Here is a 433-nt window from a genome sequence, read left to right as displayed (position 1 = left end):
TGTGTGCACACTGTCATTATGTTTGCTCTTGAAATGACTCCAGTGTTGCCAAAGGGTTAGCTAAGTATTGCGATGAATGTGTCCGCAAAATGTTTTAAAAAATATTAGAACGAATGTACTTCAAAATTCTCCTCATTAATTTTATCGAATGTTTATTTCTAAAGAGATGTTAGCATTTTTGCAAATCTTTATTCCGTTTTCAAGCATGTAAGGAAATATATGTGTTATATGTATGACATGAAAAGCTGTTATGTTATGCTTGGCCTTGTTTATATGTATGTTTTATGGACAGTACAAGTAGCAATAATAGCATGTTGATGTATGTTTAATCTTATGCATGTTTATGTTGAATTGCAAAATGTTATATCATATATGTGGTGATTATGTAAGTTGCGTGGCACTGTACAATTTAGCGTGTATAGTGCTGTATTTT

Source organism: Penaeus monodon, chromosome 32 (assembly GCF_015228065.2).
Source record: "Penaeus monodon isolate SGIC_2016 chromosome 32, NSTDA_Pmon_1, whole genome shotgun sequence".
Lineage (NCBI taxonomy): Eukaryota > Metazoa > Arthropoda > Malacostraca > Decapoda > Penaeidae > Penaeus > Penaeus monodon.
This window is presented reverse-complemented; position numbering follows the sequence as displayed.